This window comes from Megascapheus bottae, chromosome 10, assembly GCF_031878675.1.
Source record: "Megascapheus bottae isolate mThoBot1 chromosome 10, mThoBot2.hap1, whole genome shotgun sequence".
Lineage (NCBI taxonomy): Eukaryota > Metazoa > Chordata > Mammalia > Rodentia > Geomyidae > Megascapheus > Megascapheus bottae.
The window spans coordinates 6360161-6376948 of NC_143518.1; the positions used below are offsets into that span (position 1 = coordinate 6360161).

Here is a 16788-nt window from a genome sequence, read left to right on the forward strand (position 1 = left end):
GCATGTTTTACACTGTACAGTGTTTTTCAATTCAGAACCTCCATGTTCTTAAATATTTAATCAGTATAAAAAGAATAAGGTGTGGTCTGTAGAAGAACTCCTTGTGCTGCTGATAATCAGTAATGGTCTTCTGTGCTCGACACAGCTGTGCACCAGGTAGGAGCTGTCCTGAAACACAGACCCAACAGATAAATGGCAAAGCAAGAAAGGAAGTCTTGCCTCCACTGTCATCTTTTTGTCTAATGGTAATTCCCTACTCCTCTGGAGCACTCTCAAATGTTTCTGGACAGAAAATCACGAGGTGTACCTATGTCTAGATTTTCTCTGGGTAAAATCTTTGACCAAGGCTGGCCACTTCCCATCCATTATTTTGATAAGAATTTATGGGTTTCAATGGAAATAGAACTCTAAATATGTAAATGAAAAATAAAAAACATGCTACACAAAATCTATATTCCCACATTATGAATGTAAAAAGAGGAAAATAGACAATTGTGCTGTGCTTGCCTCTACCACAAAAATGAGCTCTGAGAAAGCACATTGATTATCTTGAATAGTCATACCTCTCATCCTTGGGAGATAAAAGAACTAAACCATGATCATAGGAGTAGCAGGAAAAACATGTTTCACTCCAACTTTGCTTTATTTAATTTTTTGAATCATGTGAATATAGTACATGTATTTTTAAGTTAAAGAAACTGATCTTATTTTAAAATAAAAAATATTTTGGTCATAACAAACAAAAAAAGTATTTGTGGGTTTGATCCCTTGATTCATTTTTTCAACATCCACCACATGTCTTTCAAGAAATTCAATGCACCCTTCGCTCACCATACTTTAAAGGGCTAGAATTCTTGAGTAATTAGAAACTACTTGGAAAGTGAGATTGCATTTGAGAAGCATAGTGAGTCATATTATTTCCTCGATTATAAAGTAATAGGAATGGCTTCATGAGCCAACATTATGATCCACCTGGAGTCAGGACCACTTTTCCTTTCTGCCAGAGACCTGCCCTTGAGAGTTCTATAAAGAATGAAATGAAAGGTTCATCTAATGGAACCTCTCAATTTTTCAAGCACATTTGAGATTCCTGTTATATGAATGTAACATTGAAACTAAAAGACAATAGTAGATACCCATCAGGAATAGGATGAGTTTGTTTTCTAATTGCTGCTCTGTTTACTTAACAAACACCTGAGAATCATCTGCTTGATATCAGGCTCTGTACACTTCCAATGATGAGTATTTTAAAGATAGCCTCTGCCTTATGAAACTTCCAGACTGGTGGACAACTCAGTCATGTTATCATTCATTTCCAGTACCATTCATTTCTAAGTACTAAGTCCCAGCAAATACACCTCTTCGTAACCATTCCTGGTGCCGAATTGATGGGGAAGCTTCACAATAGCACAGGTACCTTAAGGCATGGAGTATGCCTGGTAGTGAAGGTGAGATAGAATAACATACCAAAGGAAATCACATGCAGTTCATCAAGAAAGAACATAAAACAGGTTTCCAGAAATTCAACTGAAGAGGTAGCCTCTTGACTGTTTAAGAGAAGCTGGTAGCAACAGAATGGTGACATGTAAAATCAGATTTATGTTTTAGAAATCTCAATCATGCCAGGAGTCAGTGGCATGTAATTTAGTTGTCAGTAGTTTAATTGTAGCTACTCAAATGAATAAGACCTGAAGATCACAGTTTAGAACGAGCCTGGGCAGAAAAGTTCATGAGACTTTTATCTCCAAAAGCCAGAAGTGGTAGTGTGTTGACACCCGAGACCCTGAGTTTAAGCCCTAGTACAAAAAAAAAATAGAAAACAAAAAACAATGGGAAAAGAAATAGCAGAAGGGCATCATGGAGAGGTAGACCTATTTCTAAGAATACCTTTTGCAGAAACCTGAGTGGGAGCTGATTGTGGCTTCCCTTGGGCAAAGGATATGCGTATGGAGAAAGGAGGAGACACGCTTGGGATGGTGGAAGGAGGAGCGATCCAGAGAGAGGACTGAAAAATCCAGGGTGCTGTGAGAGCTTGGGTAGGGAGGGGACAGTGGTTCTATTTATGATGGGGAGGAAGCTGCTGAGTAGCAGGTTGGAAGCAACATTAGTCTGATTTTTGAAGACATTGACTACGATTTGCTTATTGGGTATTGACAGTGACCTTGATCCAAAGTTAAGTTGAAAAATATAAATCTAAAGTTGGATGCTGGTGACTGATGCCTATATTCTTAGCTACTCAAAGAGCTGAGATCCGAGAATGGAGATTCGAAGCCAGCCTGTGCAGAAAAGTCTATGAGACTCATATCTCCCATAAATTACTCAGAAAAAGCTGGAAATGATTCTGTGGCTCAAGTGGTAGAGCACTAGTCTTGAGCACAGGGAGGCTCAAAGACAGTGCCCAGGCCCTGAGCTCAAGCCCCAGGACCAGCAAACAAATATGTATAGAGATAGATAGATAGATAGATAGATAGATAGATAGATAGATAGATAGATAGATAGATAGATAGATATGTATATACAGATCTAAAGCTGAAATATGAGTAAAAGATTAAGAGTTTTAATTCAAACCAACAAAAGGGAAATTTTCACCAGAATTGTTTTATGGTAGTTAACTTTATAAATATCCTCCACAATATAACAAAAGAGAGAACCATCTCCTACCTTTGTCTTTCAAACTTCTTCTGAGATAGCGCTATAATTTCTAATGAGTTTATTTTTTAACATCAAAGAGAAGGGAGAAGGGGACAAACAAAAGAAGTTGCTGGGTGCAAACCAATCACAGGAATGTATTTGTATGAAATGTCAAGTATTTTCAATATCTTCAAGTGTTTGCTCTTACAATTAGATGCTTGGAGAGAAGTACAGTACTATACTGTTTTTCTTTTCCAGTGTCATGAAAGTTACTTTACTTACCATCTTACCAATTTCCAATCAATGCTTTTGTCTTTTGGGTTATTTGAGGGAGAACAGGTAACACCAACAGCAAGAACAATCCTTTTCCCAGCTTTGGTGCCTAGCTGGTTACCAGAGACCACACAGACATAAGACAGAGTTCTTTCACAAGTATGTTTAGCAGGCTGGTGGCTTGACGAGATTCATGAAAAAGAAAAATTCTTTTTATTGTGAATTGGAATGAAAAATAAAAAAGGGAATTCATATTTCTTACCTTCCCTTTGTTCTTCCCAAATTTGTTCCTCAGACTGAAAACTGTTCCTTCAAGCAGGCTGTAATGTGAGATCCTAATCCATCCTAAAAAGCCAAAGGAGTAGGACACCCTTATCTTAGGTGTTTGCCTGCCAGAACAATAGTAACAAAATGCTACAGATACTGAATGAGGTTAAACAATTTAAATGTACTTGTTTCCTCACATTACTAGAGGCTTGCCATTCAAGGTCAATCATAGGTTTGGATTCTCCTGAGCCACTCTCTTGACTGAAGACTTCTTGCTGTGTGCTGTTTATAGGCCACCAGTCAGATCATTCAGATCCCACTCTAAAGTTCTCATCTAAAGAACCTCTCTAAAGATTTTAAGTCCCAGTGTGGTGACATTCCAATTTACTGAGGGTTAAGACATCAGTATCTACGCTTAATAGGGACTTTGTTTCACCAAGGTTTTAGAGGAAGGAGATTTAGAAAACTGTTTTACCTTAAAATCCACAGATAAAACTAGCCTAGATAAAACAAGCTATGCCTCTTGATAGAAAAGTAAAAATTTTAGTTTACTTGAATACAGAAGGTCCGAAAGAGCTTAAAGTCCTGTTTGGGCAACCCATGGAAATGACAATTGAGTATCTGTTAATGTGAGTTTTGTGGAAACTCACCTAGCCAGCTTGGCAAAGAGTTCAAGCCTCCGGGGCTGTTTACAGTTTATTCTGAGTGATATTATTGTTAAATTTGTACAAGCTATAGCTCATGTTTTTCTGCAAATAAGCCTTGGGGACTTTCTAAAATCCCACTGACAGTTTGTTGGATAAGCTCAAATAAAACAATGTCTTACCCAGCACCAGTGGCTCATGCCTATAATCCTAGAAATTAAGGAGGATACGATCAGAAGACAAAGGTTCAAAGCCAGCCCAGGCAAGAAAGTCTGTGAGACTCTTATCTCTGTTTTTAACCACTAGAAAATTAGAAGTGGCACTGAAGCTGAGATGTGAGGATACGGTCCAAAAGTAGCCTAAGCAAGAAAGTTCATGAGATCCTCATGTCCAATTAACCACCAGAAAACCAGAAATGGCTCTGTGGTTCAAAGTGGTAGAGAGTTGGCCTTGAGCTGAAGAACTCAGGGACAATACCCAGGCCCTGGGTTCAAGCTCCACAACCAACAACAGCAATAACAAAATCTTGGAAATGAAAAAAGTAAAATTCTTAATAGTAAAATAATTCCATTGATTACAGACTACTATCATATCTATGACTTTCTTCCTAAATCAGTGGCACTTGCATTTTTCTGAAGATTTATCTTTGTTAAATATCCCAATTAAGTAGGATATTAAATAATTAGTCGAAATACTCATTATGTAAGATTTGGCATAGCCATCTTGTTTGTTTGTTTGTTTGTTTGTTTTTGCCAGTTTTGGGGCCTGAACTCAGGGCCTGGGCACTATCCTTGAGCTTTCTCAAGGCTATCGCTCTCTACCACTTGAGCCACAGCACCACTTTCAGCTTTTTCTGAGTATGTAGTACCAATGAATCAAATCCAGGGCTTTGTGCATGCTAGGTATGCACTCTAGTTCTAGGCCACATTCCTGGCCCTTGTCATATACATTTTAAAAGTCATTTCTTTAGCCTACTCCAAGGAAAGGTATAATACATCAACAACAGTGCACCATGGCTTCTAAAATTCTTAGAAGCAATATTCCACTCAAGAGATACTGCAAACTGCTGTGTACATACTAGACTAATAAGTTAATGCATCAATTACCCCCGGCCCTGTAAAAAGCCCAGCTTGAAGCCAATAAAGGAAATTCTCTAACACACACAGTGTCTCAAAAGGAGAACGCTAAGTTGGAGTTGATGCCAAAAGGCCCAAAGGAAGCCTGGACCATGGTGAAGGAAAATAGACTTCAGGACCCTAGGGGCAAAGAAGTGGAATTGAGCTTAAGCCTAAGGCTGGGAACTCAGAGAAGATGTTCCATAATAAAATGAAAACTAGAAACACTTGGGTTAGCTAGAAAGAAATATTCATCTACCAGAGCTCTGTGTTGTAATCAAACCTAGCCCTGCAATGTAAATTCATATAATATACAATATATTACAACTTGAAGTTGAGAAATTAACATAAATTGTTTTCAAAGATTAGTCATAGTCAAATAAAACACATGGAAGAGGCATTTTTACTGTTCTGCAGGGGAACTATCTTGAACTTCTCAAAAGTGTCAAGGCTATAAAAAGAAAACAAAAGGAGTTGGGCCCTGGTAGTTCACCCTTGTAATTCTACCCACTCTGGAGGCTGACATCTGGAGGACTGAGGTCTGTGTCCAGATCAAGGAAAAAAGTCCACAAGACTTCATCTCCAATTGACCAGCAAAAAGGCAGGCTGGTGACCCTGGCTTAACTGGTAGAATACAAGCCATAAAGGAGTGTAGGCTCAATGGTTTCCCTCATTTATAATAATTAGTACACATCAAGGACTCTCCTAGCAGAGGATCACAATAACTCAAAACCTAGATACATAAGGTCATATAGGATAAGATTAAACAAAATGAACTCTAGGATGTGGAAATAAGACATTTATCTTTGTGATTGTAGTTCTTAAAGTACTATGTTATTTCTTTTCTTTCCCTTTATGGTTAATCTTATGTGATTACTTTGTTACCTGGCATATTATATATGCATTAATTTATTTATTTGAAAGAGGGACGGGAAGGGGGAAAACAAGATGATTGGGAAGGGATCGGGGGAGGGAAAAAGGGACAAAAAACATGAGAAGGGGCATCAAGGTTCAAAAAGAAATGCACCCACTACCTGACAAATGTAACTGTAACCCCTCTATACATTATCCCAACACTAAAATAAAAATAAATTTTAAAAGTGGAAGAATTATTTTAAAAAAAAGAAGAGAGAAAAGGCTGAGTGCTCCAGTTGAAACAAAACTAAATATATACAAATAAGACAACAAAGTGTCATGCATAAAACTGTACATAAGACAAGAAAGAGCCCTAAGAGCTATTTCTGAAGCCAATGAGGACTTTGAAGTGTGGACAACATTCTGGATAATCTTCTTGTATCAATCTGAATCACTTGAATGAGATGACTGTGTGATGTGTATATAGAAGAAGGTTATTATCCTTAGTAATGCTTGTTGAAGTTGCTCATCCAAACAGGCCAAATGGTCTGGCACATAAATGAGAAAGAGCAAGCAAATGGGGCAAAAGGTGGACAATGGCTTAATGGAATACCTGTGTTCATGGTACTATTTTTCCAATTATTCTGTTGGTTTAAATTTTATGGAAATAAAAAGTGTGGAGTCAGATGAAATGAAAATGGAATTATCATTGCAGACAATCTGAACATAAAAGGCTGTATATTGAGGTAGATTTGAGTTTTTAAAAAATTGAGTGCCAAATGGCTTAAGCCTGCACTTCCAGCTACTCAGGATGCTGAGATCCAGGGGATTACAGATCAAGGCCAGCCTGGGCAAAAGTATATGAGACTTCATATCATAAATAACCAAAAAGCAGGGTTGGAGGCACATTTCAAGTGGTAGTGTACCAGCTGAGCAAACTCAAGGACCTAAGTTCAAATCTCCCAAAGAAAGCCAGGAATCAAACCTGGGTCTTTAGGCCAGGAGTTTGGCCTAATAGTAGAGTGCTTATCTAGCCTGCACAAAGACCCAGGTTTGATTCCTCAGAACCACATCCGTAGAACTAGCTGGAAGTGGTGCTGTGTCTCAAGTGGTAGAGCTCTAGCCTTGTGAATGCCCAAGGACAGTGCTCAGGCCCTGAGTTCAAGCCTCGGGACTGGCAAAAAAGGAAACATGAAATATTTGGTTTAAGTTGTACGAAGACACTGGTTAATCTTTTTTTTTTTTTTTTTTTGCCAGTCCTGGGCTTGAGCTCAGGGCCTGAGCACTGTCCTTGGGCTTCCTCAAGGCTAGAGCTCTACCACTTGAGCCTCAGCACCACTTCTGCTTTTTTCTATGTATGTGGTACTGAGGAATCAAACGTGGGTCTTTGTGCATGCTAGGCAAGCACACTACCACTAGACCAAACTCCCAGCCCAACACTGGTTAATCTTAGACTTTGTTCAATCACACATATTAAAAATATGTAGGCTAATATTAAAAAATATAAAAGCCAAAATTGATCACTTCCAAAATAGTAATGAATGGGGAAAGAAAACAAAGAGAATTCTGAAAGAAAAAAATATGAGAGAAAAAGAAATAAATATGATCAACTGTTTAGCACAAAAGGAAAACCAGAAAAAAACAGAAATAATAGAAAATATGAAACATACTGATGTAAGTATCAATAAAAATCACAATAATAAATTTAAATAGTTAACTTCACTATTAAAAGACAGAGACAGGTAACTTGAGGGCGTGGGTTGCTGAGACAGATAGAAGAACCATAATAGAAGGAGTGACATCAAGAGGCCTTGTACATAGTGAATCGAAACCCCTCTGTACTATTTAAAAATAGCAATAAACTAAATAAATGAAATGATAAAATAGAGTATGTTGAAAATTTAAATCTCAGTTCTACACTGGGTATATAGTATAAGATGAGTCAAAATTAAGTGAAGTGTAGTTTGCTAATATGCCAAGCTAAGACCAAAATTAGCATAATATCAGGGAGGAAATAAAATTGCCGGCAAAATGGTTAAAATATTCATACAAAGAAACACTGCATAATGAGTTACAATCTATTAGATTATCTAATTCATGAACATTGTTTCACTATGACTTCAAAATGTGTAACTGGGGGCTAGGAATGTAGCTTATTGGTAGAGTGCTTGCCTAGAATGTATGAAGCTCTGGGTTCGCTTCCTCAGTACCACATAAACAGAAAACGCCAAAAATGGTGCTGTGACTCAAATGGTAGAGTGCTAGCCTTGAGCAAAAGCAGTGGTTCAGTGCCCAGGCCCTGAATTTAAACCTAGGACTGTAAAAATATGTTAAGTGTACTGGCAGAATTACAAGAAAGGTACCATTAGAGCTAGGTATTTCAGCTTATTTCCTGAATAATCAAGGGTAAACCAGGAAGAACATGCAAAAAATAGTGGACAATCCCCTTGGTTATCTCATATTGTTATAGTATCTCATTTTGTTATCTGATATATTGAATTTATTTGTATTTGGATATTTGAAATTTGATAGGGAAGGGGGGAAAACCAAGACGGGTGGGGGGTGTGGGGGGGGGAGGGAAATGGGTACCAAGACATGTGAAAGGGTATCAATGTATGTGAATTAATGCACCTTCTATCTGGCAAATATCATTTAACCCTTTTACTAATTACAATAAAGAAAATGAACTCCAAAAAAAAAAGAATGGAGATAAGAATCTTTAAAAAAAAATAGTGGACAATTAAAAGTTTATCTTGTCATCCACAAATTGCAAAATTTATTCTTCTCAAGCATACAATGAAATATTCTCAGAAATGGCATCCATGTAAGTTTGCACATTTCAAAGATTTAGCATTATACAGATCATAATGTCTCAGTAAAAAGGAATTATGCTCAACTTCACAAATAAAAGGAGTTAAATACATTTGCAACCCTAACATACATTCACCACTGATTGATATGAGTTAAAATATAATTTTCTTTATGGAATAATTGTAAGAAATATATAAAATATTATATTTAAAAGTCTGGAAGCAAAATGTGATGATAGTGCCTGGAATTTTAACCCTCAGGAGGGTGAGGTAGTAGGATTTCAAATTTGAGGCTGGTCTGGAATATGTAACAGATTGATATTTTGAAGAAAAATCACAACTGTAACTATATTTTTTAAACTGGAAATTTCTAAATTAAAAATGTTGCATAAGAAATCTATTAAATTTAGTGTGGTGCTGGTGGTTCATATCTTTGATCCTAGTTACATAAGAGGGTCAGAAGAGTTTGGCTCCAGGTTGGCCAGGGCAAAAAACTTCACAAAAGCCTTCTGAACCCTAAGCTATGTGCACTTGAGTATATCTGGTCTTCCCAAACTACATGGAAATATGAGTTTGGAAGGCTTGTGATATCTGGATGGCCCAGGTAGAAAAGCCCAAGAGATGCCTTCTCCACAGAGAAAAACTTGACCTGGAGGCACAGGCTTGTGTGCAACCAGAGATGGGAAACCCTGCAGTAGTCAGGTGCTTGCCAGAGTGGGAAGCAAGACTTAAGTCTAAAAATGGCATATATGCATGTATACACATATGTATATACCATTTGCATATATGCATATACATATGTATATACAATTTGCATATGTGCATATGTGTATACACACATGCATGTGCAAATTTGCATTATGCATATGTATACACACAGGTATGCAGACATATATGATGATTTACATCCTGGGATGAAAAGTGGAAGATCTCAGAATGGTGTTCAATTTAAAACTCATGAATACATTATTTCTGCTGTCTTTAATAGTTTGGGGCAGCAATTGATCATTGGCAACTGAGTGTAACTGAAAAAATAGAAAAGGAAACACAGATAAGAATAATGGCTGGAAGAATTTCCACTCCAGAATTCCGCTCAATGCTATCTACACAAAACCTTAATGGCAACTTTCAAAGCAGTATGAGAAGCAATGAAGACCAAAGAAAGGCATGTCTCAAATTCACACAAAATAAGCAATGGAACAATACAGGATGCCAATGGTTTTTGAAAATTTTTCAACAAGTTATAAAAGAACTCAATGCGATGGTTGTCATGGAAGGGGATAAAGTGACAATACAACAGGTGGGTAAACATTACCAAAGTACATTATGTACAAGCATGAAAACGGGCTCCAGCATTTGTCAGCACCAAAATCCACGCATAATTGTGGGCCCTCTATAAAATATTCTAACATTTGCATGTAACCTGTGCACATCGGTATATACTTCAAATTATTATTGCCTCTACTTCTAAGGCCTAGCATGAAGGCAAATGTGATATAAATCGTCATTGTACTACTTTTTATTGCTATTTTTTGACAGTAATGGTAAAGAAATAAAAAATCTGTAATATGATACCAGTGGCACCAATTTTATTTCAAGTATTTTTGATCCCAGATGGTTAAATCCACTACCATATAACACACAGATTGAGAGACATGACTGTATTTATCTTCCCACAGCAATCTGTCCTCCCTAGAATCTCAAGTATCTTGCCTTTGTCTTGCTACCTCTCTAGAAAAGCTACTGTTTTCTTATTCAGGATCCAAGTTACAGTGAAGTACTGCTGGCTCCCTCCTTAAATCACAGCTACTCAGGAGGCTGAGATCTGCAAATTGTGGCTCAAAGTCAGCCTGGGCAGAAAAATACAAGATTTTCTTATCTCCAAGTAACCAGGAAAAAACTGGAAGCAAGGCTCAAATATCAGAGAGCCAGTTATGAAGGAAAAAAAGCTGAAGGAGAGCCAATGCTCAGTTTAAGTCCTTCCCTTCCTCTCCCTTTTCCCCTCTCCCACCTGACCTGGACCACAAGAATCATCTTAGTTCAAATTCTAACCATTCTTTAGAAGTCTTGATCATTTTAGTTCTCCTACATGCATGTAGAGGGTTCATGCTAATCAACTTGTTTTTCTCTTATTAGTTTTTATATTGTCAGTTTAACTGACGCTGCCCCAGTCAATAAGCAAACTAAAACTAGAGGACAGTTACGAATTTTTTCTCCCCTATATTAAGAAAGAAAATCTTGGTATCAATTATGATAGTGTTTCAACAAACTTTATAAAATATGTAAATTTATTTCATATTATATTAAATCATAGTATCTTGATAAGGAAGTCAACTCAAATTAAAGAAAAAACCAACATAATATCCTCACTAAGAGAATCTTCTTCAGGGAACAAGTACAGTACAAATAAGTAATCTCCTGGGGAGAGTCAACAGAATTGTCGCTGAAGGTCAGCAGCTAATTGCTGAGCTTTCCATGAAGGGTAAACACCTGTTGGGGGAGAGGGGCAAATGATCTAATGCATGAAAATGCGATGGCACAAAAATAAGAAGGGGTAAATACATTAAGTACCGCAGCTGTGTAAGGTCAGTCGATATGTTCATTAAAAATAAACAATTAAACAAAACAGAGGAAAGCAGAAATAAATTATTGCAAAGCCTTGATATAAAAATTTGAAACTGCCTAATTCCATTTTCCTTTTCTTTCTCTTCAGCTACAATCTACCAGATGTCACAGAAAGCATTTTTAACTTGAGAGTATAACTAAAACTCATAATGTCCTAAAATTCTATTTAAACCAAAACAGACATGGTAGAAAATGGGTTTTATTCTTTCTATTTGATTTTACAATAAGTTAGAGGTATACATTTTAGCAAACAGTATTCCACAAGAAACGCAGGCCAGTTTTTCTGTAGATGGCATTTTGATTGAAATGGAAATAAATGTTCAGAAGAAAATGAGTCTGCCTTTCACTTAGGAGATATTCCAGATGGTTTAATACTCAGCTCGGAATCTTCAAAGCTTCCCAGGTTTGCTCTGACATTTCCTCTTTGGGAGTCTTCTCCCAGCATGCTCCTTTTGCCCAATTTCTAAGGCCGCATTCCTAATCAACACTCACAGACAAATGTCCCTTGAAAATGAGAATGTTTGTTTTTCTTTTGCCCTCTTCAAAGTGAAACAATAGTAGTGGACCCGAGCCCCAATTCCAGGAGTTCTAGGTAGGGTAGTAGTCAAGTCTGGCCACTCATCTTCTATTCACCAAATTAAGGGGCAAGCTAAAGGTCAGAGAAAGAGAGGCATGGGCTAGGTTTGGATGGAAAGACAAAATCTGCCCATTTTCACCCCTCATTGCAGAACAGATATGAGCATTAGGTTAAATAGAAAGAATTAGGGGGATTGGGGAGACAGGGATGGTCAGAGGGACATTAGAGATGAGACTGATCCCTTGGGACCTTGTTACATTGAGACTCCGAAAGGTGGTGCAGTCTCCTGTTTGCTCTTTCCTGGCTTCCAAGATGGCTATGAAGTTTGTGCATGCGAGACAGGCTCAGGACAAAGCACATACTGAATGGAAACATTTGGGATGCTTAGGTTTGATCTGGATCCTAATTAATTGGTGAGCCTACAAGAGCAGTTTCTAAGCACTTTTATACATGGGATGCTTTGAATTATGGGAATTGTGGAGAAATCTCTTGTCTCATTAGAATAAAAATGCTTTTGGCACAGCTATATAGGATTTGACAATGCACAAAGAACCACTCCAGACAATGTCATTTATGAGTCACTAAAGAAATATTCCTTGCTTCATGCTGAATAATTAAGAATTAAGTGAGATTCCATACCAGAGTTTCTGAAATGTGGATTCAGTGCTTGTTCCTGTATAGGTAAACAGCTTTGTTTCTCATTCTGTTTCATCTCCTTGACCTTTACTGTACCCTTTTTCTACCTCAGTGTGTAACCCTGGGAAAGCAGAGGCCTGGCCTCTCTTTCAGTTGCTTGCCCCTCTATTTCCTAGCATGTGGACACCCGTAGAGTGGCATGTAGCAAGTACTAACAAGGACAGAACAATTATAGGACATAGATTGCTGGTGTTTCACTTAGAGGAAATTAAGTTTATGGCTCCCTAGAAAATTCTGGCTTTTTGTTTGTTTGTTTAGTTAGTTGGTTGGGTTTTTTTTTTTCAGTTGAAAACTGAGAGACTGATGACTGTGAATTGGAGATACTGAAAAATACCTTTTCATCTCAAGACATTAATTTTCAAGACATCTTTAATCCCAATGGTAAACATGAGTTTATCCAGTAAATACAAGTCACAATTGACCATAGGTGTTTTCAGAAGATAAAATATGTACAAAACGTCTTTCTGGGGATTAATGGATGAACTGTCAAGAATGTGGACTGTTGTCTTCCCATGGGTTTTGTCCAACTTCCTTTCATTCAGTTCACTGTGACCTTGTTTTGTGACTGAGTTCCCCTATGATAGTTGTTGATTTCCCATCCCTGATGTAAACACTGAAAAGAAGCAAAGAGAATATAAGATTAAGATGCTCAAAAGTCTTAAAACTATATGCCTTAACTGTCCTGGGTTTTCCTTTTTTTTTTTGCCAGTTCTAAGCTTGAGCTCAGGGCCTGAGCACTGTCCTTGGACTTTCTCAAGGCCAGAGCTCTAGTATTTGAGCGTCAGCACCACTTCCAGCTATTTTCTGTGTATGTGGTACCCAGGAACTGAACCTGGGTCTTCGTGCATGCAAGGCAAACACTACTACTAGGCCAAACTCCCGGCCCTACGTTTTCCATTTTTATACCTATGTCTTCTAAGGATTCCATAATTCCATAGCCCATTCCCCAAAGCAGTGCCTCTGTGGTGGCCTATACCTTAAGGATGTGACCAGACCTTGTGTGCTGTGAAGCAAAGATGCTGGGCTTTTGCTGATGAAGACCTGATCTCCCAAAGAAGCTGAGCAATGCCATGGCAAAAGCCATAGGAGATCCAGTTGTCTTCAAGAAGATGTTTTTTATTCCAACATTGGATGTTGTAAGTATTTCAGCCTGCCATTTCCTCTTTACAACAGGCACTTTCATTCTACTGCTGAATGAGTCTGAAGGCTTAAAAAGAAGAGTCAACTGTTCATGGAAGAATATTTGGCAGTGAAAGCTTAAGAAATTACTGCAGGAAGTGGCACTGTGGCTCAAGTGGTAGAGTGCTAGCCTTGAGCTGAGGAGCTCAAGGTCAACACCAAGGCCCAGTGTCCCCACGACCAATCAAAAAAAAGTTATATATTGCAGACAAAAAAAAATGTCAAACAGAACCCTGAGAGTGAAGGTGGGGACTGGATTTGCGAGGTATGCAGAGGGCATGAGGAGATCGCTCCTGATAGTGGCTGAACACTGGGAATGTGGCTCGTGACAAGAAGATTGCAGCTAATGGGCCCACACTCGCAACCCACAGAAAATACAGCAAAGCTTTCCAAAGGAGTGTTACACAATGTTCCTATACTTTAGAGTTTCAAATATTTGAGTAAAAAAAACTCATATGTGCAAAGTTTAGATTAAAAAACAGATAGAGGTAGAAAGTTGGAGGAGTGGCTCCAGTACTAGACAGTACTTGTGCTAACGTCAACTGAGTTGGCTCTGCCATCAAGGATGAAATGAGGATGAGCTGAACAACACAAGAGCACCTGCATTCTCTTTCCTTTGCCTAGCATCCTGAAGGAAGAAACAAGTAAAAATGGACTTGTAGGAATTAGTGCGATGTTATGCTTGTATATAAATGTATGCTTATATGCATACATTTCAATAGAACAGAATAAAATAAATGAAAAAATAGACATATGCTGCGAATTACTTCTGTTAGATTACATTTCCCGAGTTACAATGAAAAAGTAATAGCTTTTCTCTGAGCACTATTTTTTTAAGAAGATAGTTTGTGACTGAATATATGTACAAAGTTCCTGGCACAGCAGTAGGGAAAGACTAAAGACAGAAAAGTTAAAAGCATAGAAAAGTAATACATTCATCACTTCAATCATGTATAGGATGAATATATTATGTTTTTTGTTTACTGAGGCATGAAGTACCCACCAAATATTTACTGTGTCCATTCTTAGGTAAAACGAATGCAAAGGCCACAGCTAGGAAATGAGGTAATGAATGTTGACTAAGTGGGAGAAATTTGGCAGAATGAGTCAACCAGAACACTGACTATTGAACCTTCTCAGGTTTTGTATAGAAACGAGATCTGGTGTGGAAAGGATCCAGGAAAATAAAAGACTCTTTGCTGCCAGAAACCACATCAGGTCAAACAAAGGGGAAAAGGAACTGTTCACAGACAGATAGCTTTTCCGTTTTGAGAGTGTACAGCCACATTCCCAATGGGGTCAGAATTCAGTGTCAAGCTGTTGGGAAATTGGGAGGCTTAGGAAAACCCAGGATACCATTTTGAAGTACAGTACGTTCAGAAAGCACTGGGACCTTTGGATTTATCCTCCCAATTGCCACAGAAGAGCCTGAGTTCTTTTTCTCAGGAGAGAGCTTTGTCAGAGCACATGAGATAGGGCCAAAGGGAATGACTGACATATGATACTGATATATGATATATGATATGATATAGAGTTAATTTGCAAAGGGTGTGTGTGTGTGTGTGTGTGTGTGTGTGTGTGTGTGTGTAGTGTGTATGTATGGGTGTGATTTTTTTTTTTACCAGTCCTGGGCTTGGGCTCAGGGCCTGAGCACTTTCTCAAGGCTAGAGCTTGAGCCACAGCACTACTCCTGTTTTTTTTTTTTTTTCTCAATGTATGTGGTACCGAGGAATCAAACCTGGGTCTTCATGCATGCTAAGCAAGCACTTTACCACTAAGCCAAACTCCCGGCCCCGTGTGTGTAATTCTTGTACAAAGACCATGTTAATATTCTCTGTATTATTCTAGTTTTAGTATATGTGCTGCCAAAGTGAGCACAGGAGTGAGATTCTTTTAAAAGTTCACTCCTTCATGCTTGCCAAGTTTTTCATTATTGGAAGGGTGGGGAGCTTCAGTGGTCACATTCGATACACAGATGTAAGAATAGAACTGAGAAAATACAGGAGATGGGTAGGGTTGGGAAAGCTGGAGAATTATGAAAGGGGTGGCACTGATCAAGATGAATTATACTCATAAACTGACATGATGCATTCCTCTGTATAGCCACTGAAAGACAATAAAAAAATAAATACAAATGTGGCATTATTTGTGTTTGCCAACGGTTTTGGGTGTTGGATTATTTTCAGAATAGAGTCTTTTAGTTTTCATAAAACAATAGGCTCTTCTGAATCCTAGAATCAAAGATCTAGTCATCTTCTAGTCTTACTTGTGGCATCTTCCTTGTAATACCTGGCATGGCTGTGATGTGGACAAGAAAGGCTTTTGTGGATCACGAAAGATACTTCTTTTGGTATGCCCACCTTTGACAGCACTGGCATAGAACAGAAAAGAATTGTACAACCTGAGTTTAAGATGTCTCTTTTTCATTACCAGGCAAGTCTGGGAGCCTGGCCAGGCCCTAAGCACTGACCAATATGTTAACCTTTGCGTTAAAGGCACATCTCCCAGGCTGGGAGTTTGGCCTTATGGTAGAGTGCTTGCCTAGCAGGCATGAAGACCCAGAACCACATACATAGGAAAAGCTGGAAGTGGTGCTGAGGCTCAAGTGGTAGAGCTCTAGCCTTGAGAAAGCCCAAGGACAGTGCTTAGGCCCTGAGTTCATGCCCCAGGACCGGCAAAAAAAAAAAAAAAAGACACAGCTCCTATTTCTATATAGGCCAAACAGGTTGTATAAAGTAACTTAGTGTATATGGGATGGAAAAAGAAAATCCATTCTCCCTCTTTTCCAACCAATCTCTTCTACTTTCTATGTTCTATTTTCACACATGTACACTGTACACAGATAATTACTACTGAATTTATTACTACTCACCACTCTTCATTAATCCATTCCATCCACACACCTCAAATTCAGACATATTGCAGCTTCCTAATGTTCTTTTTGTTACATTGCCTGTTAATTGGTACCTCACACCTGAAAATACTATAGCTTAAGAAAAGCTCCACATTTTTAGTTGTCTGTGGAGATTATTTTATTGGAAAATATTCGAATTTTTATAAATTGACCATTAAAAATGTTAAACAGAGTGAATAAATATAGCTGCAAGCTAATGGAT

At 38.1% G+C, this 16788-nt stretch overlaps 1 non-coding gene across 1 annotated transcript; it reads right to left on the reverse strand.

The window, feature by feature from the left end:
* Positions 1–15442: 15442 nt before the first annotated feature.
* On the reverse strand, positions 15443–15550 carry LOC150057358 (U6 spliceosomal RNA). Its single transcript, XR_016536955.1, has one exon. It is a non-coding gene; the product is annotated as a U6 spliceosomal RNA (small nuclear RNA).
* Positions 15551–16788: the final 1238 nt, after the last annotated feature.